We start from the raw sequence: 24,981 nt of genomic DNA, 5'->3' as shown, positions 1-24,981 counted from the left end.
ATGTGCCTCCTTCCTTTGTCTTATTTTTGAAGTGGTTTGGTACTCATGTAAGAAAAAGGAAAGTAAGTTATTGCCCCCTTACCAAATAACCTATCAACAAAATACAAACATGATTGATAGTTGGAGGAAGGGAGGGAAGAAAAGAGAGATGGGAGGGAGGAATTTATGAGGATAATTCAAACCAGAATCATTCTGATTTGCACCATAGAATTCCAGAAAACCTCAGGAACTCTGAAATTCACCTTGATAGGTGTAAAAATGAGGGTGAAGGATGGGGCTTGAGACAGTAGAATTGAATATTTGTATAAAAATTCAGCTGAGTAATGGCTCCACTCTCAAACCAATGGAGATAAAAGTTAAATAAGAGAGAACTGGATCTGTGGGTACCAAGTACATGTTAGGCCTAAATAACATACTGAAAACAGAAGAAAATGAAATGAAAGTCTCCTTAGAAGACAAATAACTCATTCCCCTATTTTATACTTAGATTCAAGAAAATTCTGGTAGCTAAGTTGATTCCTCTCAAGTAAGAAATTCAGTGTTTACTTTATGGAGAAACTGATCAGGTTAAGAAAACAGTAATAATAAACCTATCATTTGGGAATTACTCAATTAATTAGCCCATCCAGATCATCCTATAGTGAAGTCAAGCATTGAAAAAACCTGCTTCCAAATAGCTTTCTGATATTTTACTCTCAAATAAGAACAGGAAGTTAAGAATTACTGGATACTTAAGACAAGCCCATAACATGAAAACAAATAAAACAAAAGGAGGAAAAAGGAAGTAGGAGGAAAAACTGAAGGTAGCAGGAAAAAATTCATATACACACCCAAACACAAGAACATAGAACACAGATAAGAAGAGATAAATTACTTCTATAAATAACATTAATATTAAATCCCTTCATTAAAAAAGAACTGAAATTACAAACCAAGGTATTCATAAAATAATATGAAACAACTCTCTTTTCTTCCTCTAAATCTTAGAAAATAAAAATATAATATCAGAAATGAAAAAAGCAATAGAAATTTTGGAAGATAAAATTTCAGAAATTTATCAAAAAGTAGAATAATAACAGCAAAAATGAAAAGATAGATAATAGGAAAGGTAAAATAATAAAAGTAGAGAATGAACTGCAAAGTCTAAATATCCAAATAAAGAAAATTTCTACTGATGAGAACAAAGAACACAGGGTAGGAATTATAAACAGTTCAAGAAAAGTACTGAAAACTGAAAATAACATTTTGCTGATTAAAAACACCTACCAGGTGCCCAAGCTCATGACAGTAGAACAGACTCAAACCAACACACGTTATTTTAAAATTTTAAAAACAGGACAATAAGAGATTATCAAAGTTTCCAGAGAGGAGGCAAAAAATCATTACCTGAAAAGCAAAAAGAATAAAAATAAAATTAAATTTTTCCACAGCACTAGAAGTTTGACTGTAATAAACTATTATTTTCTATTCTGAAGGACAGATTGATTCTATCTAAAATTCTATCCTCAGTCAAGCTACTAGTCAATTTACAAAGTCTCACAAAATTTACTTTCTGAGTACTTTTCCCAGAAAGCAATGAGAAGAAACAATGGAAGAGGGAGGTGTGTGTAATTAGGAAACAGGGGCTGTAACTCAGAAGAGAGAACTTCTCATGGTGATGGTAAGAGAGATGCCACATTGACCACTGTGCAGTTGACCTGGGGAAAAACCAATCCAGATTGGACTAAACCAATCAGTACTGTAGGAGTTGGGTGTCCAAGGAAAAGATGAGTTTGATATAACAATCAATGTGTGGAAAACATTTCAAAAAGATAAAGAACTCTAAAAATCAACTGAAAACACAGTCAGGAAAAAATACTTTAAATTGTCACCCTAATTTCTTTTGACCTCTCCTAATCAAGTAGGATTTCTGTTTCATGCTTTGGGTTTCTACCATCCCAGTCAGAACTGATAAACAGAATTTTTCCTACCCCTTTTCCCCCTTCCTTAACTCTGCATCAGAAGTTGTCTGTGCTTATCAGTTTTTGGCTATATGACAGGAATGAAGAAAAAATTAAATTAAAAAGCCTTGCTATCAGCCAGCTAATAATGTGCTAGGATCAATATTGTACTAGCATAATTAGCATTACTATTAAGAACCTTTAGAAAACCTGTACAGAAGAAATTGACTACTGGTATTAAAGCTTCCCAGCTCTATGGTGAGGGGAGAAAATGTGATAAGGATTTTGAATACCTCCCAAACTTTGGAATATAGGCCATACATATATGGAGGTAGAGAGCTTTTGTATGGGGAGCTATGTCAGGCTCTCAAAGGGTTTACTGTTAATACCTAGGATAGCTTCATGGCCATCTGTCCCAAGATTGAAGTGGAATAACACAGCTACAGATGCAAACATCAAAGAAGAACACATTTATTTGCCATGCCCTCAAGCAGTATAAATGCAACTTGGGAGACACTTTCTCTGCATCTGAGAAGGCAGGCTCATTGGGTTGCTTTTATGTCCTCAGTTGTCCTTCCTCTGACAGATGCCCCAGACCTGTTTATAGAATTTTCGCAAAGAATTATTCATCGTACTTTTTATTATTTTCACAAACTCAAGAGTTTTTATTGAATTTTTCTTTACTAGCTATATTTCTTGTAACACAGCAGTTATTTTTTAATACATGGATGTGGTTGCCATGTGCTCTTAGAGACAGAAAGCATATTTGTATCTTTTAATTTTCTTGAGAAATCTAGACTAGTCATTGATTTTTCTTCTTTCAGTTTTCCTGTTTTGTCTTTCCATTCCAACATAAATATATACAATCAGCATTTTTATCACCTTTGTATTAAATGTCCAACCTCAAAGAAGAGGTATGATCCATTCACACATCTTCGTATAGAAAGGGACTATTTATTTTTTGATGTGAAAAGTAAAGGATTAATCACTGAAAGGAATTTGGCCATCTGCAAAACCTTTGTCATAGAGCTGGAAGTCCAATGCCTAAAGAAACTTGGTTCCTGGAAGGATTGCCAAGTAACAAAGTATTTTCATCTCCATTTTACCCCTATTTCAGGTACAGGATAATTTTGCACAAGTATTACATATTTCCGTGTGAAGTAAAACAAACAGAAAAGTTAGTATAAAAATCCCTTGTCCAGGTAAATGCAGAAGTTCTAGCGTTTTTCTTTATTAGCGTTTTCTACTTGCTACGTGTTTACTTGGCAATATTCTGATCCATGCCATCCTTCCTCACCTGTCACAAGTTTCAAACAGAGTTTAAGGAGTATAAAACCTGAGTTCCTTGCCTAAGTGTAACGATGAACATGGGAGGAAAAAAACAGCAGGTGAAAGTCTCAAACTGGTTGTCTTTTACTTCTCCAAATTCAGACTCTACAGTCTATTAACTGCTTAGTTGTGAAAAAAAATTCCAGAATTCCCCAGGTTTGTCCTACTTTACCATGTTTCATTCATTACTCCCTTCTGAAGCAGTCCTCTTTTACCGTATTTCTCCTAACTCTTTTCCATGAACTCTAATCATATCATATCTAATCTTTATCAAGTAAATTCCTTTATTTTGCTTGCTGGAATTCCTGCCCTAAGGAGACAACACCTGCCCTCTTCCCTTTTCTGTACTTCACCTCTCTTCTCAGATGATGTAATAGGATGCTCAGTTCATCAGCCCAAAGATTCCGTGTGGCTTCTGGTGAGTCATAGGCTTCATTTCTAAATCTTTGTACTTTCTAAAAAGGAAACGTGAATAATGTACTGTAGAATTCTACCGAGTTCATTGAAATAAGACCCAGTTTATACTAATATTGTAATTGACTGCTGTGTCACCAAATAGGGAATATTCCCAGAGTGCAAAATATCTAAATTAAGAAAATGTTAGAACTTCCAGTAAAGTAGTGGAGAATCTTCTCAGAACAAAACATAAATGCACATAAACATTATTCTAAATTTAATTTGAGAGGTTCGCAGACTCCCATCTCGGATCTGTAAAGCAATTACCCCTTGACTACAGGTAAAACTGGATGATCAGTGTACTTTCATGAGGTATAGATTTAATCTCTCCACTCCTGGTGTCTTCTTCCTACCTCCACCCCACACCCTTCCCTACCTAGTGTTTTGAAAATTGGAAAATCTTGCTGCCTTAAAAGTCAGACTTCAATAATCATTAAGAAATGATCAAACTTTAGTAGCATTTCAGTTGCATAAGGGAATGTCCTCTTCTGTCCTGTGTTGAACAATCAGCAGAAATTGAAGACTGAGACACCAAACCAGTGAGGGGTATGGATGCCATCTTTACTTTTTAGGCACTAAATCAGAAAGGAGGAATTCATCCGATGTACTTTGAGAAATCTGGCACCACTGATCTGACATTAATTTATAGCAAATGGATTGACTAAATTCCAAAATAAAATGAAAGTTGTAATTTCAGCTCCTGAAGTGTTCTCTAAGTGGTTCCCCTTCTTCCTCATGAGGGACCTGATAGCCTTTCCCTCTTTGCCACTCATTCAATAGGATTTGTTCACTGCGATGCTAAGTTGCTTCCATGGAAGTGTGAGTTGCCATTATGTGAAGATGGTGTAAATGAAAATTAGTGTGTATTGTACTCCATCTCTCTTCTGACTTACCTGAGCATTAAAACATCAGTAATACTGTTGAAAAATCTTAATTTGCTAATCAATTGCATCTAAAAACCCCTGCTGTTTTTTGTATGTCAATTCCTGAACTTTTTTCCCCTTTTTTTTTTTTTTTGGCTCAGCAAAGTGTTTCATGGAAAAACACTTAAAAAAAAAGTTTTAGCTATTTATTAACTCAATCTTATGCACCTCATTCTCTAGCTCACTAATCCAACACATATCTGACAGAGATCCTTGTGTGCCTGGCACTGCTCACATGCAGGATGTGTAGCAGTGAACGTAAAGAGCAGGAATCTCCTGCTAGAGTCGGAGACTCTGGATGAAAAAAACAATAAAGCATCATAATAAGCAAGATGTGGTGGTTACCTAGAACAGGGTAGGTGGAGTCCAGGCTGTGTTAACTTGGGTGGCAGGAAGAATGTTTGTTTCTGTGAAGCTTTGAGCTGAGGGATGAAAAGGAGGAGAAACCATGGGGATATATTCAAGTGGATCGCTGCAGACAAAGAAGAGTGCGTTTTCCATCTTGGCACTATTGACATTTGAGGGCAGATAATAATCTGTTACGGGTGTTGTTCTGGGATTGCAGGATGCTTAGCAGCATCCCTAGCCTCTACCTAGTAGATGCTTATAGCACTCCCCCACTCCAGCTATTACAACCAAGATGTCACTAGACATTGCCAAATGTCCAGTGGAGGGAAAAATGGCTCCCAGGTGAGAACCACTGGCATGGAGGCATCATAAGTTGCCAAGGTTCTAAATAGCAATAAATTAAAGAGGCATATAAAAACCTGGTATCTGGAAGGTGGTGGTTTAGGGTGAGAGTGGGAGGACAAAAGGTCTGGATGCAGGCAGGGGCCAGGTCACATTAGAGCCTTGCAGACTGTGATAAAGACCTAGGATTTCACCTTAGGCACAGGTGGAAGACATTGGAAGATTAAGTAAGGCCGATTCTAATAGGATTTACATTTTAGCTTTACTGTGACTCTGTATGTAATGCTGCCAGTTCCTCATTTTACTAACTTACTTGAATTAGTAGATTGGCTAACTGAGTTCAAAGCTAAAACTTATTTTAGATTTTTGGTAATATTTTTTACTTTCATTTTATGGATTTAGATTTGCTAGGTGAGCTCTCCAGTGGCTGTTTCACCTAAGAGACTAAATTAATCTGGATTGGCATCAAGTCATGGTGTCTTGGCCATGTAAAAACTGACATAGCCATGATGGGAAGTTAACACACCTTTTCATTTAATGAATACTCTAAATTAAACATTAAAATGAGAGAAAAACCTGAGTATGGACATACACCAGTTACTAAATTACTATGTACTACTGAAAAAAATGAAAACACAATTACGAAATACGGGATGCAGTGGTCATACGACTGGCCTCTTTGTTTCTCAGTTTCAATTGAGTCAACTTGACCCAATAGATGTGGAATTTCAAAGTAATGTGCCAGACTGCTGAGTAGACATTTCTCAAGAGGCGTCTTAAGTTAGTGAGAGAGCTCTCAAATTGACAAGGAGGATAGGAATGGGTTGAGAAGTGAAACACTTAACCGTGGATATGGGAAGAGTTGCCACCCACTCTCTTAGGTCCACTCTACTAAGTGTAAGAAGGGGGCTACTACCTTCTGTCCTCAAGTTGAGTGACAGGCAGCCTCAAAGAAAACACTTTCTACAGTTAGGATACTCAGTAGATAGTGTCTAACACAAATCTGGGTTATCTTAAGGCGAGAGACTGCAGCTATTTGCTTGAAGCATTTAGAAAGAGGAGGGGAAGAGAGAGAGAAAGAAAGAGAAAGATTTGGAAAGTCAGTGCAAACTGCTCTCTCACCAAAGACTGAAGTCAGCATCTTAAAGAATGTATAAGTTTTCCCCATAAAGTCTCCTAAGGTCCAGAGTTAAAAGACTGAGATGGCTTAGAGTCCTTTCCAACCTTGCCTCTTTACAATGCCTGAAATAGTGGTGGGGATTTTAACAGGGAGACTTCTGTGTGGAGAGAATCCAAGAGAAAACATGAGGCTAAGTTGGGAGCAGCTGACTGATAAAAAAAAAGGTTCATGCAGCCCAATGGAAAGGAGAGGGCATCTGAAGGACCAAGGAAAGTACCAAGAAAGAAAGGATTAAAAATCGGGCAGGCTCCACAGCACTAGTCAGGCATTTGCTCTCCTCCTAAAGGAAGGTATATACCCTCCCTCTTCGATTTAATGCAACGTGGACCAAAGCCCTGATTTGCAAGATAGGGAAGGTAGAACAAGGAAAGGAAGGGTCCAGTTGTCAGTACCGGTTCAACATCTTAAACATTCGCCAGGTTGAAAGTTCTGACAACAGAAAACCAGGCTTTCTCATTAGCAAATAGACTGTGCATTATGACTCAGAATAAGCTAATTCATTTTTAAAAGATAGTGAGAAACAATAGTACATTTTCATTTTATTGCATTCTACTCATCATGCTTGTTCAAAACCCCAGTTATAATGTTATCTAACCCTTACAGTTTCCTCTTTATTCTAGAGTGTTCCTGCAGGATTGAGAGAACCATATCACTTTGCTAACATGGAACATCCTTTGTTACATGCTATGTTAACATGTAAGGTTGTTCTGAAGGACCGCTAAGATCAAGTTAAGTTTTTTTCTTTATACTTTATAGCATTTGTTTATTAATTCACTTAACACATATTTATTGAGTGCCCAATATTTGCCAGGTACTATTTTTACTAATCTATCAGAGGTTAGCACCAAGAAAACAGACTTTTCAGGTCAAGGACTGTATTTCAAGGCCATGGAATGCTCGGGAAGTACTCAAGTGAACATGGTGTCCATTGTCCAGGAGGCACAAAAGAGAATTATGCTAAGGTGATGGTTCTCTGTGTCCATTCTTCACACACCTCTTCTAGTCACTGATTCTCTCTATGAAAAACGGAGACATGTTTACTTCTAACCTTATCTGCAATAAAATAAAGTGTTTTCCTTAATTCTCCCTTTTAGTCATGTAAGTACTGTATTTTTATTGTTCTTTGTATAAAAAGGAGTATTCCCCCAGGCTACTGCATTTCCTATAACAGAAAAGCAACATTGCGCCTGTATGTTTTTTTACTCTCCAACTTAACTCTAGTAGACTGTAAACTTCATAAGAATATATTTCTACAATCCATGGTTGATTTTGATTCAAAAGATCAAAGTGGAGCCTGGGTTTTTGTGATTTTTTCAGTGTTTCCCAGGTGGTTCTGTCATTTGTTCTTAACAACCAATAGTATAGAAACACCAGGCTGTGAGATGAGGTCCTGAATGACCAGTCCCAGGTCTGTGTCTCCAAATTCTATGTCACTAAACTCAGCTAAATGAAGCTGATGAACACATGAAATGGGCATCCTGAGTGACTGTATTTTCTAACAGCTCTGTGAAACCTCTGGATCAGTGTTTCTCAATCTTGAAGCTATTAACATTAGGGACTATAATTCTTTGTTGTAGGGCTGGTGGTGGGGGGTGTCTTGTGTGTCTTGTGCCTTTTAGAGTGTTTAGCAGCATTCTTGCCCAGTGGACGCCAGTAGCAACTCCCCCACTTCCCATTTGTGGCAACCAAAAATTTCTCCAGATATTGGCAAATGTATCTTGTGGAATAAAATCACTCCTGGTTGAGAACCACTGCTGTAACTTCTATACAATACTTTTCCTCTTTTCCAAGAGACCAAGAGAAGGCCTCCTTGAAGGTATTAGTTAAGATACATTCTAGAAGGAATACACGCACAATAGCAATTGTCACAAAATAGTGTGGGTTGAATTATGTCTCCCAAAGAAATATGTTTAAGTCCTAACCTCCCTCCCTCCCATGACATGGTACCTGTGAATATGACATTGTTTGGAGATACGGTCTTTGCAGGTGTAATCAAGTTCAGGTGGCTCATACTGAACCAGGGTGGGCCCTAACACAATGATTGGAGTCCGTGTAAGCAGGAGGAGATGGAAAGGCTCAGATATAGAGATACAGACACACATAGAGAGGAGAGTGCCAGGAATTGTCAGCAACCACTGAAAGCTAGGAGAGAGGCATGGAAGAGATTTCTACCTTAGAACCTTCGGAGGGAGAGTGGCCCTGCTGATAACCTTGATTTTCAGATTTCTAGTCTCCAGAACGTGAGAAAATACGTTTCTGTTGTTTTAAGACACCTACCAGTGTGCAGTAATTTGTTAGAACAGTCCTAGGAAACTAATGCAAATGGTAAATGCAACAAAAAAATGAGAATAATGAGCATGGACTGTACTAACTTTCCTTTGAACAAGCTGCAATCAACCGTAAGTTATTGATGAACTTTGCTTTGTAAGCTGAAAATATGTTCTATGAATCATAAGCCAGAAAATCAAGTTACAATTCAGTAAGCAGAAATAGGTACTCAGAATACAGTAATGGGACACATAACACTGAACTCTGTGTGTTTTAAGTATTTAAAAGTGTTTGTAAACTGTTAGATGCTCTAAAAACAAAAACAAAATAGCGCTGTTGCTCTTATGCTTTCTTTTCTTTTTATTGTAAAATATTCACTAGCTATTTATGTGTAATTAACTTATTTTGCATTGGAGAATTTTTTTTATTCTTTTGTTTCTGGGTGCTAGTCGAGTTTCTTTGTGATAGAAGAAATTCTTACTTTATCTGAATTTGTATGATGAGTATGTATTCCTTTTATAATCAGGAAATAAATATAATTTAGAATTAAGAAATAAAAGGTCATTATCTACTAAGGGTATACAGACTATTTCTATTTGTTTATTTTTGTAAAGTGCCCAAAATAAATATTAGCCAATTAGGCACTTAATACTTTTTTAATGGTTACGAAGGTAGCAGGAATGAAAGAAGGATGGCATGGCATAAAATACAGCTTTTACATAGAGAAGATGTTTTAGATGTTTTTATTTTTTATCTTTTTTAGTGTTAAATTTATGAGCATACAAAGAGGGGAAAATATGAACATGATTGGCTATAATAGAAAGCACCGAAGTGAATGAATCTAGATGAGTGATACCTCTTCTTTTTAAGATTGTGAAAAAGGTCAGAAAATTTTATTTTAGAAAGTCAAAGACATTTAACATATTAAATTCACAAAAAAACTAAATAAATCCATTTTATAGCTTTGGGTTTTCAAAACCAGAACAGAAGAGAAAGGTGTCAGGTGGTTTGCCTACTTTTAAAAAAGACTCCTACAGGGTTTTTACAGTCAGGTTTTCATCGGTGTGATAACCTGAACCAGAGAGAAATGGAAATGACCAAATCATCTGAGAGAATCATTTACTAGTTTAATAACAGTTGTATCTTCATCATCTTTGCAGAACCAACACTGTGAGCATCTCCTCCCTGAACTCCTGCAGTGGTTCAGTGGCATTTCACAGCATTGTTTTTCTTCCTACCACACTCACTATTCCTTCCATCTTTTTCAGTATATACGCCTACTCTTCTTACCCCTTAAAATGCCTCAGTCATCTGTGTACATCCCTCTTCTTTAAATTCCCACAGCCTGATTCAGGACATCACACTCCTCACTCCATACCTCCAGGGTAGGATGGTAAAGTATGAGGGTGCCTGGCAGAGGGGGTGAGTGGGGACAGAATCTGGATCCATCTGCTGAGCATATGCCTCAGTGCAGCACTGTGTCTACTGGAGGGAGGGATGCCTCTTTCTTCCCACAGAGAGAATATTCATTTCCCAAGCATGTGCCTATGGGCTATATCCACCTGGAGAATGTACTTTTATTCTTTTTCAAAGAATTAATATGCCCAGAGGAAGTGCATTTTTCCCAAAGACATCACATGAGAGTAGAACTTAAATGTTCTCTCTCACATACGCAAAAGATAAATATGTGACGTGATACATGTGTCATTTAAGTAGATGGGAGGAATTTTTTCACAGTGAACATGTCAAAATCATCACGGTGCACACTTTAAATGTCTTATTACTATTTGTCAATTATACCTCAGTAAAGCTGGAGGAAAAAAAAAGAAATCATTTTAGGTATTTCAGAAGGATTTGATATAGCTAAATGTTTCTAAATTATTGGAAAGAAGGAGGATCCAAAAGGAGAAGGGAATGCAAATAAATGCAAGAAGATGCTACAGCTGCTTAGGGTGAAAAGCAAAGTGGCGTTGCTCAGGACACACGGGGGTACACTAAAGCTACTGCAACCACAGAGCAAGGAGCCGGGAGCCTGCAGTCCCTCCAACACTGCTGGACTTGGTGCTGATAGATCAGCAACTGCCAGAGTCAGAACCAGGAAAAAAAAAAAAAACAGTATTTTTCTCTTCCTCCTCATTTCCAGTCAGCTGCCAGTGCCTCCCATTGGCAGAATTTAATCAAAACCCAGCTAACAAAGGAGTCCAGGAAAATAATTTGGAGGCTTCCAATCTTTGTCAGAAAAGAGAAGAAAATAAAAAGGCATGTGCAGGGCTGAGAGCCAAGAAGAAACTAACCAAAGCACCCACAAACAGATTATAATAGAAAAAATGGGGAAAACAGTTCTACTCCATTTACCCCATAGGCCACTGTGTAGCTTGAGTAGTCTGACTGCTCCTGGGACTGGGTCAATGGCTCCCAAACTTTGCTGTGCTTCGGATCATCTAGGGTCTTTGAAAAAGTACCCAAGCCTGATATTTTCATCCCTTAGACATTCTGATTTAATTGATGACGGTTGCAAACTGGACATTAAGATTTGTGAAACCTCCTGGGTAAATCTAATGTCCAAAACGTGTGGGGCCAGTGCCATGGATGGGAGTGGCAGTCATGGTATCCAGTGAACAGAACACATTAGCAGCATCAACAGTGTGTCCATGAAAAAGTCATTTGGAACTCAAGATACTTTGCAGGGGACTCTTGTCACACATGAAGAAAGCAAGAAAACTCAGCAGGGTCAAGACAACAGTACCAATACATGCAAATCAAATGCGTGATTCAAATAGGTTACATAATTATTTCCACTACTTTAGACTTCTTTATAGTACCAAACATTCAAGATAGGGTTTTGTGTGTGTGTGTGTGTGTGTGTGTGTGTGTGTGTAAAGGTTAATCTCATATGTTTACAACGTGATTAGTATTACATTAAGTGAATTTATACAGCATCTTCAGGAAAATACTTGTTGTACCTTTGAAGAACAATCTAAATGAAAACAAAATACAAAGAAGTGTGGCAGAGTAAGGTAGAATGAGTACTGAACTTTGAGACAGAACAAAACAGTGAGTTGATTTTCCTTTATCCAGTTGTGTGTTCCAGAGTAAGAGACTAAACCCTCTGGATCTCTAAAAAAAAAAAAAATCAATAGATGATGTACAACAACCCTTCCAGCCCAAATATTCTGGCTTGTTTTGTCATTTATGTTATTTCTTTATCATAAGATCCTTGGATTAGTTTTTGCACTTTTAACTTATTCTTCTGAAGCCCCTTCTAGGAGGGAGTTGCTCAAAGATAGCTGAACACTCTGAAGCTTCCACAGGCTCTCTTCTCAATTGGTTAATCTAAAAATTACAGAGTGAATACATGGCCAGCCATAGGGATTCTCTCCGTACTGTACATGTAGGAGAGTGATGGAGAGTGAACAAAGAATCAGGTTTTGTTTGCATTTCTTATTATTCACTTCTACTAAGTAAAAAAGTCTTAAGTTGTAATTGCAGATCATTGGGAAAGGCAGCCAGAATGTGCTGCTTCTGTCAGGTGGCTCTGGTTAGTTGGATTCTAGTGCAATCAACAGTTCCTTTCAGTGCTCCTCCCTGGATGCCAAGTTGGTGGATTTGCTTCAATCAAAAGCTTCTAGATTGACTAGTTAGCACAAAGGATAATGGCAAATAGATTTGTAGTTTACTCTTTGGGAGAATTCAGCACTCAACAGGATGTAATAGTACCATTTGTACATAAATTTTTAAATATTCCTAATAATTTATATTTAATTTTTTTTTTAGTGAGTTAGAGTTAGGTAAAAATAAATAAAATGTTCAGCAATCTATTAACTTAATCCTCTATGTTGGTTAATTTTACGTGTCAACTTGACTGGACGAAGGAATGCCCAGGTTAAACGTTATTTCTTAGTATGTTTGTCAGTGAGGTTCTGGATGATTTAGCATTTGAATGGGTGGACTCAGTAAGGCAGAGTGTGAGTGGGCATCTTCCAATCTGTTGAGTGCCTGAATGGAGCAAAAGGTGGAGAAAGGAGGAATTTGCCCCTTTCTTCTGCCTCACTGTTGAGCTGGAACATTTCATTTTTTCTCCTGCCCTCAGATGGGATTTACACTTTTGGCTCCCTTCATTCTCAGGCTTTTGGATTCAGACTAAATTACACCACTGACTTTTCTGGGTCCCTAGCTTACAGACTTGCAGGGGACAAAATGTGGGACTTCTCAGCCTCTATATAATTATGTGAGTTAATTCCTCATAAGAAATCAGTCCTTCTCAATAGATAGACCTTCTATTGATTCTGTTTCTATGGAGAATTCTGACTAGTATACCCTCAGATGGACTTTTATCTTGAGGTATACTCTTCCTTTATCTTCAATATTAAAAATGATACTGTGATTCTTAAATAACAGACTTGTACTCTGCACCATGCTGAGTATATCACTAACCCATGCCACCTGGGCAAGCCACAAGTTCAAAAACCACTTTAACTTTTAATATTAGAATCATTCATTAAGAAATATTTTATCCCATACTTCATTCTTTGGACTTGGATGAGCATCCTTAACTCTGAAGTACACTAGCCTTGGGGAAAGTAGGTTTGTATTTGTTGCCCATTTCTTCACGCAGCATGTTGAAAAAATACAGACCCAGAGAAAATTCTTTGAGCAAATTTAAGATGGTTACTGTTTCTTTCATCACCAAATTATGATCCAGAAACCTAATTTTGACTCCCAACCAATGTCTGTGAATAAAACTGTGTGTAGATTGGTATTCGTAGTCAGCATCTTCTCTTCATACAGAAATCCCCTTTCTTGGCTCACATGTTGATAAATCCCCATGACCACTAGCATTAATGCCTCTTTCTCCAGCTAAGTTATGGCACATGAAATACTTGTAAATTAATGAAATATCTCTTTCCCAGTGGTTTGGAATTTTAGTAGTAGATCAAATACTAACCAGGAGCATCTCCTTGAAACAGGTACCACATATTTGCAAGAGTAGAGTCATATTAAGGGTTTTGAACAGCTAGAAACAAAGCTATCTGGCGCAGTGATCCTGTGATAATAATTGCTCTTCTGTAATGTATGTTGTTCCCAGTATGTGATAACCAATAGCATCATTTAACAAGGGAATTTGTACAATAACTTTTTCAGTTTTCTCTTTGAACAGAGCATTGATTCTTAATTTTCTATCTGATTTTGCAAATTATCTTGTCATACTGTGATTTATACTTGTTTTAAGTCTCAGGACTACAATTTTGAATGATATAACTATAGTTTTAGTTTCTTTTCTGTCTTTATATTCAAAATTAATTTTTTTTACTGAACTATATTTTTCTACTAATTCAGGGAAAAAAGCCTTTATGTTGTCCTTTTTTTTCTAACTTTTAATTATGGAGGCTTCATTGTCTCTATGCCAATGTTGTTCAACCACCTCTCCAGTCTCATAATATCTAATGTTCAGATATTTACTGTCATATATCCTGGTTGTAATTTTCTGTTATATGTATTTATGCAAATATTCATATTTGTACATTTATCACTATATTAACAAATTTATTTTTCATACCAGACACTCATGCTTGAGGTAATTTAAGATTCTGAGTTGTATAATTCATGTTACACCTTTCATTACTCATTTTATGTTTTTCTCAAGTATTTCTGAGACATTAATACATTTTTGTGAGTTATAGATATGCAGCAGCATAAAATAAGAGCAAAAGGCACAGTTTCAACACATGTAAAAATTAGCATGAAATTTACATGATCATATTTTAGGGAAGATAAACTTCCGACAAATTGACAACCAACATTGTCATTCTAAAAGTAGACAACTTTTAATAACACCAGAATTATAAAGAATGAATTTCTATAAAATGATAATTAAGCTTACATTTCAAATTTGTAAAATGAATATAGATATAATTTAACTTTTTTTACCTTCTTTACTACTTTATACTAATTAATAGATCATCTAAAAAAATACGGCTAGCAAAATACTTACTGCAATGTACTTCTACAGTAGCTCCTAGACAGAGGCAAGAGTGGATAGTTTATGTTTTAAAAGACTTTTTTTAAAATCCTGAATCAATCACTTAGTGTCTAATTAACTATGTTACCTTGGGTAAAATGTAATGTCTTGGAACTTCAGTTTCCTCATCTGTAAAATAAGGATAAGAATGCATATGTTAATTTTGTTACAAAAAATGTAAACATCCAGCACAAAATCAATGTAATTTATATTGTATGTTAGTGTTATTGCTTGTCTGAATTCCTTATTGTATTGACTTTGAGTTTATAGGTTAGCCATAATGGAAAAGTGAGTTTTCCTTGTGAAATATTTTAAGCAGAGTTTTATGTGGAGTTGTGGGTGTGTGTTTTTGAAAAATTATCACTAAGTGCTTAAAAGGGTCATCCCCAGGAGAGAGTGCAGGTAAAGTGAAGAATGGAGTAAGGGTAAGATAGTGGTTTATTTCTTGGATTGTTTTCATCCTAGCCTCAGTCAGAGATAATTGTCTATTGATGAGTGAATATTCAAAGCCGAGTGTTTGGTAGTTGGCTTTGCATTTGCTGAACACTAAGTAGAAAAAAATTAGGCAGCCTACAAGGAAAATTAATAGATTGTCACTATCTGCATGTTTCAAATCTTCTAAAATGACTCTTAAGATACAACTCCCTAATTCCCTAACCCTACTAAGCTTCTTCCTCAATTATTCGGTAATTGTTTATATTTTGGTTCCTCAGGTCTAGCTAGTTTTGCTTAAAATGCTTTTGATCAGAACATAGAACATTCCAAGTCATGCTAATTTTTTTTTTTTAAGGGAAGGGGAAAATTTTTTCCCCCTGAATTCTGGAAAGGGTACCTTCTAGTAAAGTTATTATTGACAATATCCTTTTCATAATACTAGATTCAGCTTAGTATTTCTCAGCTCTTTGATTCCAGGTTATCAGCATGCATTAGAGAGTTATATTGGTTATATTGAACACAGATTTTTTTCGGGTATGGTAGGACCATTGAAGACCATATTTATATATATCTTTTCGATTTCCAAGTTCTTGAAACACTTCTCTTTGTATTCTTTCTTTATTGACAACATCTGAGTTAAAGTCTAAAAGCAGCCCAGAATATACATCAAGAAATAAATTCCACAATGAACTATAGAGAAAACATCAGCACAGAGAATTCATTCTTGTTATTTTACCATCAATATAAGTTATTGTTAAATTTTGTATTTTATAAATGTATTTATAAATGGTTTAAACTAATATTGCTTATCAAAATATGACCCTTTAGACTGAAAACACGATAGATTTTCACAAAACATTATTTACTAAAGATCCTCTTTGCAGTGACTTCTTTCATTACCCTACTTCAGTTTTAACAGTGATACATTGTCTTGTCGGATGATTGCTTAGTTCTAAGAAACAAAAACCCACTCAGGATAGCTTAAGCAAGGACAGCATTATAAAGATTTATGGACATCTAGGTAAACTTAGCTATAGATGTAGTTAGGCCTTACCAGACACGAAAAGCCAACAAGTAAATATACTTTCTAGCTACTTACTCTTTCTGGAAATGCATGGTCTCTGTCACTTCTGTCCTCAGTACCAACAGTGTTACAGTGAGCCTCATCAGTACACATGGGCCAAAATGCCTACCATGGCCCCAAAGTCCAAATCTCCAAATCCCTTCTCTACTACTCACCACAGTCTGATTTGTAGTTTCTAGGTCTTTATTTTCACAAAGAGAATCTGATTGGATCCATCCCTGTTCTAAAAGGTTAGGCAGGTATAATCACATGTTGCAGACAAACATTTTTAGCTGAGGTCAAGGCTGTGGGTTTGAGGAAAGGAAAATTAATCAAGATGGAGAACTTAAAAGTTAACCTATCCTTAAGGACAAAGCTGGTAATTTTTATTATGAAACACTTTTGTGAGATTAGAGCAGGCACTTTTTCCTAATGTCTCTCATAAACACTGTCTAGAATATTTTACTTCACTTTGTTACTTTGCATTTGACTTCAAATGTTAGCGATTCCTTTGAGTTTACAAGGAGAAATTTCTAAGGGAAGATTTGAGCTTCCAAACACTTACACTTAAGGTAGTTATGGCAAATAACTGACATCGGGGAAAGGTGGGACAACATGGACTCAAGATAACAGAAATGGAATGAAATCTAATTTTCAAGAATTGAGCCCCGTGGAGAAATCCAGACCTGAGTGGTTGTCTATCTATAATCATGAGTTATTACTAATACTACCCATTACCGCAGCATTTATTCTAGTGTTCCCACCAGAATACACTTTTCCTCTGACTGTGAGAAACTTGGCTCTCATTATCTACAACATATTTAATGTATTTACTCAGTCTTAGAATACAAATACATTAGTTTCACAATTGCTAAATCATATCTTTGTGAAAACAAATCTGCTAAATATTGTGCAATATTCTTAGACAACTTTTTTCTTTAGCATGGGAAAAGAATATATGGTAATATTTTGTGTTCCTTTTGCAACACTGCATATGTTTGAAATTATTTCAAAATGTAAAAGCATAAAATAAATTAAAAATTTTTAATCTGACAATCTTTTTTTTTAAATGACCTTTGAATTTTGTGTTTTGTTTGGGAAGACTTAATGCTAACACCCCCCTTCCCATTCAAGCTTACAAAATATAGTCTAATGCTTAATTTTAGTTGTTTTCATACTTTGATTTTTATTTCTGCATCTTTAATTTATGTGCAGTTTGTTTTTATGTATTATACAAGGTTGAGAATTGACTATATTATGTTTTCCTTTGACATGTAGACAACCACTATCTCCAACTATTTAAAAGTCCATAATTTCCTAGCTAAATTTTAATTAAAAAAAAAAACACTTTTGTGGCATACCAAAGCCACACTTTGGTATACTTGTGTACACGGCTGTCTCTTTACTTCCTGTTTCTTCCTGATTCAGTTGTCTATTGACATATTGGTATCAGTGTGTTTAAAGTGCTGTATTTTGCTTGTTGATGGATATCTACATGTGATAGGGCAGGTCTGGTTCTCTGGGAACAGACTCTGAGATGGAGATTAATATGTTGGAAGTTTATTAGTGAGTGCTCCAGTGATCAGCATCTGTGGAGAGGAGACTGATACAGGAATGGGCAGAGGGAGAAAATGTATTTGAGATATCACCTTAAGCCACAGTTAACCCCACAGGGAACTCTGAAGAAAGGATAGCCCCTCAGCGATAATCCAAGTTGGAGTGTTACGGCTAAGCTATTATACTCCTGCTCAACCAGTAACAGGATGCAGGCTGCCTCTTAGAAGGGACACAAACTCTGGGTGAAGTCCTTTTTTCAGCTGAGAGATGGTCCTGGAGAGGACCACCTACTGGGTGCTGTCTGCTGGCAGAACTTGGGTCAGCAGGAGGAATGTGTCCTTCAGTCCACAGGAGGGATCTGGGTAAAAAAGCACAGTGTCCACTAATATGGCACATTATATTTTTGCACAAAAATCTTTCATTGTTTATTTACATTTTCTCTTCCATGTGAATTTTTAAAATGGCCTATTGAGCTCCTTTAAAATTTTTGCATGAAATGCGTTTGGAATTCTATTAAATATAAGATTAACTGGTTCTATAATGTAATCTATTCAAAAACATGGGAATATAGGCATTTATTTTTAATCTTTGAAGATCATATCTTTTCTCCAAAATATGTTTAAATAAACAATAATCTTATAAAACATCTTGTGGATCCTCTTCTCTGAAGACTTGAGAATTTGTTGTGCTTGGTGAGTCCCTTCTATGATATATCACAGCATCACTTAGTGTGGCTTAAGGCACAGGATTCATCCAACACACAGGACCAGGCTCAACAGGAGGAGAAGCAAGCAAAGGCACAGGGTTCCCCTTCTCCCACCAGCTGCAGAGCAATGTTCTGAGACCTGAGTTACTTCTGGCCCGCAGTGTGAGTCTGAGTTCCGGTTGAAGGTCATTTCCCCCTGTGTATCTGCTTTGTTACGGTGCAAGTAGGACAGAGTTTTCAGGGAAAGAAAATATTTTTTGAGCTTGGATAGTCTGGAGTCATGATGCCAGCTGTTCACAAGAGTTGTCTGGGAAACCACCTGCCTAGCACTTGGTGGACTTGGGCTCATTATGGAAAGCCAAGCTTGGTGCAACGCACCCTACAGGAGTACAAGAAGCCGATTTGTCCAGGGAACCTACAGCAACATCTTGGGTGACTTTTAGACAATTGTGCTCAGTACACCATATATTTCTTCTGGATGATAACTTTTTTCTACTTTTAGTCCTTCCTTCCACTCTATTCTTTCTATCCTTTCTTTCTGGAATGATTATTTGACTTCGCGGATTCATTTTCCATGTTTATTAATTGTGTGCTCATAATTTCACTTCTCATTCATAATTTTCATCTCTTTAATTTTGAGGCATGCCTCTGTATATAGTCTCTAAGACAAATATCACTTTGCAGCTGTGCCTTATTCTACTTTATTAACACTGAAGTTGAAGGGTTTTGTTGTTTCATTTTAATTCTCAAGAACTCAGTTTACTTCGTGACTTCTATTTAACTGTAGCCAGTTCTTGTTTTACAGATACACTATTCTTTACGCTATTCTTTAGAATCTTTAGGTTATTAAATATCCTATATTGGATGTTACCTTCTGTTTCCTTTATTACTTTAGCTTTCCCTGGGGCTTTATTTATTCCATCTGAAAACTTTTGTTTTCCCTCAGTTGTTTGAGGTCTTAGTTTGTTCCTAATTGTAACAGCCCAGATGTATCAACATGTTACATTCAGGTGTCTTTAAAACACAGGTAAAGTAATAAGCTTTTTATCCCACAGTGAATTCTGACCCTGATTATGAAGGTCACTGGCTGAGAGCAAGGGAAGGGGAAAGGATAAAAAAGGTGAGAAAGTTTGTGTGTGGTTGGGTTTTCTTTAGAAGGAGAAGGGAATTTACAGGGACAGTATTTTGTTTTTGTTTTTGTTTTTATCCACTATAGCAGCTTCTTCTTGACTCATTGTCCATGCAGAGTCTCCAAGGGCAGAACTTCCGTTCTACTTGCAGAGCTGTTTACTTAGTGTTATCTTCTAGGAAAATTCTTTTTTGAGAGACTGCTCCAACTTTTCCCAGTCCTTGAATTAATCGAGCTGCTAACCACCTGCCAGGGCTGGTCCTACTCCCAGTTCTAGCTGCTTATGGAATTGGAGAACTTTGAAAGTCCTGCTAAGTAAACTTACTTATTTGGTTGTCCTTTTATTTTTAATCTGTCATGAATTGCAGGTAACTAAGCTTGGTTGGGTTTAATAAACAATCTGTTGTTTAGATTACATAAGTTATGCTGTCAAGAAGTTCCTCAGTGTTCTGGTAATTTAACCATATCATTTTTGGTTTTGCAGTGGTACAGTGGATTTAATGGTGCAAAGTTGGGTTTTTAGAGTTTTCTCACATTTGAGTGAGATTTGAGGAAGGAGGACAGGTAGTCATGGATGGTTAGTCAACCGTCTTGAATAAGAATCCCTGATAGAAATTGGAAAATGGAAACCAAACCCTTAAAATCCCACTGACTAATAGAACAAATGTTTTCTCTCAGTAAATTGTGTTGTGTTTTCTTTTCAAAAGATAAATGGTAAGCTAAAATTTACATAGGAGTAGATGGACTATCTGTGATAGAAACAAAACCTCAGAAGAGGCAAGAAGTGATAGGTTTCAGCATTTAGGGGTGGGAATTCAGCCTGGAGAAGTGAAAAATATTAATTCTTTGGGAATTGAAAGGACATCTTTAGAGACAGTAATTTAACTATAGTGAAGACATTTGCATAATAAAGCTCATGTAGGTTTTTTTTTTCTTTCATCTTCTCAATTCAGTCATTAAATAAGAGCTCAGAGAAGAAAAATGGAAAAGTTGGAAATGAAAAATTTCTGACATTATCTTTTGGAGGGATGTTTTTCAGCCAAATAAGAGTAGAATTATGAGAACAGTAAAACATTAGTAATGTACAGTGTGGTACAGCGAGAGAGAGAGAGAGGAACACTAAATGTGAAGAATAGCACAGCAGGTGCTAGAAAAGTTGAGGGAGGTAGGAAAATCCATAGTGCAAGACAGGAAACACTAATAGGTGACCATGTGGTGCTAGCAAAGTGTCTAATCTGGCAATAAGAGGGCTAATGGACTGATTACAGAGAACTGAGGAAATAAGGTAAACTGATTACTATTAATTTAATTAATTAGCTAATTAAATTAATTTAAATAGATTTATTTAAAATAGACAATAATTTCCCTCATCTTCTCAGCCATTTATAACAGGAAAAAAAATTGGAATTTCCCATGCTTAGAGGATCTCTTTCTTTTATAATCTTTTTTGCCTGAACTCTCCTCCTACATTGTTTCAACTGCCAAGAGCCCACTTAGTGCTATAAAAAAACCATGGTCAAAGTCAGGTATCTCTCATTCTGATTCTTACTCTCCAGTGACTTGTGGCGCTATTGTTGCTCCTACTGTGGTTCACATGCTTACATTTCAGTGTCTGTCACTTTCATCTTCATCACCAGTAGAGAAAATCTAAACTAGCTGTCTCTCCCTTCCTTTTCCTGTATTTCATATCTTAGCTGTCACCCTCCTTTAGAGAGAGGGCAATCCTTATTTTTCAGAATACATCAACTTCTTAGCACTTGAATGTTCAAATCTGAACCTCTCAGGTGGGTACTTAAGGATTTGCCCTATTTTTAATCTCAATACCTTTCCTGTCTACTTCCCCAATCTATACCCCAAACTTATCCAACTTCCCCACCTTTCTTTCACAATAAATGCCTGATTCAGGCAGGCTGGTTTCCTCCTTGCCACCCACCATTCCCTGAAATCCCCTACCTGCACTTTGGTCACAAAGCACTCTTTCCCGCCACATAAGCAAATTAAACCCATCGCCCAAAGTACGTGTTATCTCGTCAGTGATGGTTCTGTACTCTGGCCTGTATGGATTGCTTACTTCTCTGAATTTTGACTACCCTTACATAACTATCACAAATTTTGTTTTCTGAATGATATAAGTGTGTGACATCAGTTTAACTTCTTATTTAACAGTTCTTTGAAGTGCCTTTACTCAATAGAGGTCTTGGATATATAGAAGAGGAAGTTCTTGACAATGACTTTTTGACTTCAGTTCACCCCAGGCATTCATTGAATGTGTAACTCATAGAAAACTAAAACTTCTCTAAGGACCAAAAAAAGTCAAATAGTATTTTTTCCTCATTCTCAGTTAAAGAAAAGAATGAAAAAAATAACGAAGTTCTTTAAAAAATTGAAATACATTTGCAAGCTTCTCCTATTTGAAAGGCACTCTTAAAAGTTAACCTCTGTGTTTGGGTTATATTACTGGAGGATTCAACAGGGTGAAATATTGCTTTCCATTAAAGTTAGAAGAATAATATAATTTCATTTTTTTCAGCCTAAAATTTCTACATGTGATTTTGATGTGACGGGTCAGTTGGAACTACTTAATCCAAAATAAGAAAAAAAAATACTATCTTTATTCAAGAAAGACTCATTTGTACTGTTTAAAAAAATAGTACAATATGTTATAAGGAAAACTGTACAACATTGAAGGCTGTATGGAACTCAATTAATCTGTAAGCTATTAAGTAAATGAACTCTTACAGTGTTTCCTTGCTTCTCTGCTTCTCTGAAGTATCAATGCATTATAGCAGTCTGGCAAGGCTGTCAGCCATTACAAACAATAGAGTTATTTTTTGCCCACACACTCATCATTCTCAGGGAACCCAGCTCTGAGCCTGACTCTCTGAGTTGCAGAAAGAAATCTATGCTTACTATTGAAAGGGAGAGAGAGAGAAAGACCCTTTATCCTTTACCTCTTTATTTCTGGGAATCTCTTTCAGAGCAAGCTATTGGGTCTGCCTGCCCTCCAAAACTCACCATGGAAGCTATTTACTCTATATGAAAATGAAGAGTGGTGCCCTAAAAAGGGACCTTCTATAGAGTATAGGAGGGTAAGGTTGAGGGTAGGGGTCTTGAAGGTAAATGACCCAGAGATGTTACAAAGGCTTCTGGGAATCCCAGAGAATGTGTTTCATAATCTGGACTCCATCGTTCCATTAGCAATGACATACACTTGCTTCCTAACTTTTTTTTTTTTAAAGGGAGGATACTTTATAAAATATGAAGAAGGAAAACTCCTTGATTTCACAGACTGGAAAACTAACTCAAAGAAAACATCAAAGAAGATTTGAAGGTATAAACTATGTATATTATTTGTTTACCATCTTTTAATGAATTGCCTATTTTATTTTTAGTATTTACCAAATTTGACAGAGAATTGGGAGTGATAAGAATGAAATGAAGAGTTCTGGCCTCCAAAGCAGGGGAGAAAATTGGTTGTGGGCATCTGAAACAACATAACTATAAACGAAAGAGGTTACTTTTATAGTGTTTATTTAGGGTATCCGATGCTTTGTGTAGGATAGTTCAGAAGATTTATTATTAGCAATGGGAAAAACAGATTTCCAAATTTAGAGACCACTCAACATTCATGAATTTGGAAATTGCAGGTAAACTTGAAACCTCTTGTTGGCATCTGAGTTGATTTATCCTTAGGAAGAGACTGTGTATTTCTTTCGTTTCTTTTTTTATTCAGAAGAGTAAAACAGTTGCCTCAAAAAAAAACTCAAATCAGTGCTTTCTTCGAGTTATTTTATATATATATATATATATATATATATAAAACAACATATATAACAATATATATTTTATTAATAACAACGTATTTAACAACATATACTATATATGTTATGTGTATTTTTTGATAGAAGGTATATACAGGTATCATAATAAATTAAGAAGTGCATATAACAAAAGCCATAAACAATAATAAAAATGCATACTTAGTGTTAACACCTTAGTGTATACCTTCTGGATCTCCCCTCCACTTCCCCATCATCATCAACCTCTTCCTCTTCCACTTCCTCCTCCTTCACCTTCTTCACCTTCTTCTCCTCCTTCTCCTCCTTCTCCTCCTCCTCCTGCTCCTTCTTCTCTCTCTCTGTGTCTTAGGTGAATAATTTATTTCTCCCTCAGATTTAGATAAATAACATATACATAAATGTATCTTTTTCTTTTTTTAACAAAATAAAATCACACTATTTCCATAACCTGATTTTTTACTCAATTATCTTCACCTTTTCATTTTATCAAAATATTATCTCCTTTGATAATTGGAGAAGAGGTCTTGGAGCAAGAGAGCAGATGAAGATGAGAAATAGTGAGCAATAATAGTTTACATGTTTGAAGTATATGTATTTAACTTTAAACATGCATTTACAAGTGCATTGATGGAAACAAAAAGACAGGCTATTTGAAATCACATGCATTTCAGAAAATGTTGAAAATTAGTTGTCTAATATAGCCGATCTGTAGAGATTTTCTGAGTGAGTAATTCTTGTTTTGCGTTTTACAATTGACTCTTACAAGATAGCTCCTAGAACTGTACAATATTTATACTTTTGAAAATAAAGTGAGAATAAGTACTGTTAGGTCCAGAGGGGACTGTGATGTTTTTCATAAATATTTCCTAAGCAAAAAGCAGAATCCGTAACGTTGGATTCTGAGGTGGTATATCAGGAACACTCACACTGAATATATTCTTAGAATGCTCTTCTCATTTTTCCTTGTGTGTGTCCACTGTGTTAATGCTGCAGAGAGAAGGCATCAGTAAGTCACTTGCTTTGTACTTTTAAAATGTGTACTTGTTAGTATTCTCAAATTTCTAAAGAATTTCATTCCTTTCCTTTAAATACAAGAACTGGTGGAGGAAGAATGCATATGTTGATATATATGTATAGATATATAGATGTGTGTGTACATATATGGAGAGAGAGATTAAAATCTACTAGAAGAATGTGTGTGTGTGTGTGTGTGTATTTTCTTTTCTCTTGAATTTTCCAAATGACTCTCTTAAGTTAGTTTCTAAAATTACATAATATTTCTATTTTTAAAAAGAAAGAAGGGGAAAATATAAAGTACGTTTAGGTGAGAGGTGACCATTATTTGAGGGGCTGGAGTGTAAGTAGTAATTTGAGAGGCTATCGCCAGAAGCAACTTTGATGACAAGTCTGGGAATGAGGAGAAGCCAATATCAGGGTGTTTCCTGGAGTTGCTACTAGGGTTGCTGTGAGAAACGGATGAAACACT

At 36.1% G+C, this 24,981-nt stretch overlaps 1 protein-coding gene across 6 annotated transcripts in view; it reads left to right on the top strand.

Moving 5' to 3' along the window:
* The window catches only part of CHRM2 (cholinergic receptor muscarinic 2), a 456,984-nt gene that overhangs the window by 232,181 nt on the left and 199,822 nt on the right, over nucleotides 1-24,981 (top strand). For all 6 annotated transcript variants that reach the window (XM_072964386.1, XM_072964382.1, XM_031674641.2 and 3 more), the window contains one exon: nucleotides 22,935-23,026. The gene's annotated coding sequence lies outside the window, so the exon portion shown is untranslated. The remainder of the gene's footprint in view (nucleotides 1-22,934; nucleotides 23,027-24,981) is intronic.

This window comes from Vicugna pacos, chromosome 7 (genome assembly GCF_048564905.1).
Source record: "Vicugna pacos chromosome 7, VicPac4, whole genome shotgun sequence".
NCBI classification, from domain to species: domain Eukaryota; kingdom Metazoa; phylum Chordata; class Mammalia; order Artiodactyla; family Camelidae; genus Vicugna; species Vicugna pacos.
This window is presented reverse-complemented; position numbering and strand designations above follow the sequence as displayed.